Source organism: Bison bison, unplaced genomic scaffold (genome assembly GCF_000754665.1).
Source record: "Bison bison bison isolate TAMUID 2011002044 unplaced genomic scaffold, Bison_UMD1.0 scf7180017864190, whole genome shotgun sequence".
In the NCBI taxonomy this organism is placed as follows: Eukaryota; Metazoa; Chordata; class Mammalia; order Artiodactyla; family Bovidae; genus Bison; species Bison bison.
The window spans coordinates 267,525-268,677 of NW_011494762.1; the positions used below are offsets into that span (position 1 = coordinate 267,525).

Below are 1,153 nucleotides of genomic sequence, written 5' to 3' on the forward strand. Positions count from 1 at the left end.
AAGAGGCGCCGCACCGAGCACGGTCGCCGTCTCCCCATCTCTGCGAGCAACCTGACCCAGTTCTTACCTCGGACTCCCTCAGGCCCGGCGCTTGAACCCGCCAACTTCTCTGACCGCTCCAGGTTCGGGCTCTGGCGCCCCACCACAGCCCAGGCAGCGCACGAGAAGGTAGGGGCCGCGCGACCGGAGGTGCACCTCGTACTTTGGCGTCTTCCTCTGGCTGTAGCTCGGCGCTGAGGAAGGGATATTTGTGTCCCGGTGGGTGTAATAGCTAAGCGGTTCTGACAGGCGCATTTACACCACCATTCTCTGACCTGCCGATTCGCACATGCCAACTCCCTCCCCTGCTTACCCCCCAAAAAACAATGAAAATAGCCGCGTTCCATCCCAGGGCTTCTGGCTCCTTCCCTCGGTCCTCAGGCACCCGCCCCTCTTTTTTTTCCTCTAACTTTTGTGGGGCGAGGCGGAGGTGGGGGGAAGACAGCTAAATGGCCAATAAATAGGAGGAGCAGGGACTCAGCTGGCTTGTGATTAATACTTCATTACTCGCTAGACTACTTGCTTAGCCATGAAGAAATTTCTTTGGAATTTGAGCAAATCATTTAACCTCCCCGGACCTTATTTTCATCTTCTGCAAAATGATAGGTTTGGACAATGGATCACTTCTAAGATCCAGTCTTCCTTCTTCTGTGAGATAATCAAATTGACTTGAAACTTCCAAAATCGAGCTCCTGTTCAAACTACACTGTGCCCCGGTAGCGTTTTAAATTAATACCTGGCGTAATTATAAATTGTCTGACTTCCCAGAGGGCATAAGTGAAATGGACGAGTATGTTTTTACCCCGAAGAGAGTCCTGAAAGTTGCTTTTTAAAAATAGAGAAAGACACTGAAAGTGTCTTTTGATTTGTTTCATTCTCCTAAAACTAAATACAAATGATCCCCAAATCCTCCATGTTAATTTTTTTTTTTTTTTTCGTATTTGAAGTTTTGTCTTAACTCTCAGGAAAACAACAGCACTGCTCTTTAAGTGTTGGGTTTACCAAAGCTGAATTCCAACACCTTTGTAGGGACTCAGCTGCATCATTCCAGAATTCCAGAACTTCCACTACCCACCACACACACACACACACACACACACCCCACCCCCGCCCA

General features: G+C 48.7%; 1 protein-coding gene across 6 annotated transcripts in view; it reads left to right on the top strand.

Moving 5' to 3' along the window:
• The first annotated feature begins 6 nt into the window (after positions 1-6).
• Positions 7-1,153, top strand: part of ERICH2 (glutamate-rich 2) — a 34,468-nt gene continuing 33,321 nt past the window's right edge. For all 6 annotated transcript variants that reach the window (XM_010843800.1, XM_010843795.1, XM_010843798.1 and 3 more), the window contains exon 1: positions 7-168. The gene's annotated coding sequence lies outside the window, so the exon portion shown is untranslated. The remainder of the gene's footprint in view (positions 169-1,153) is intronic.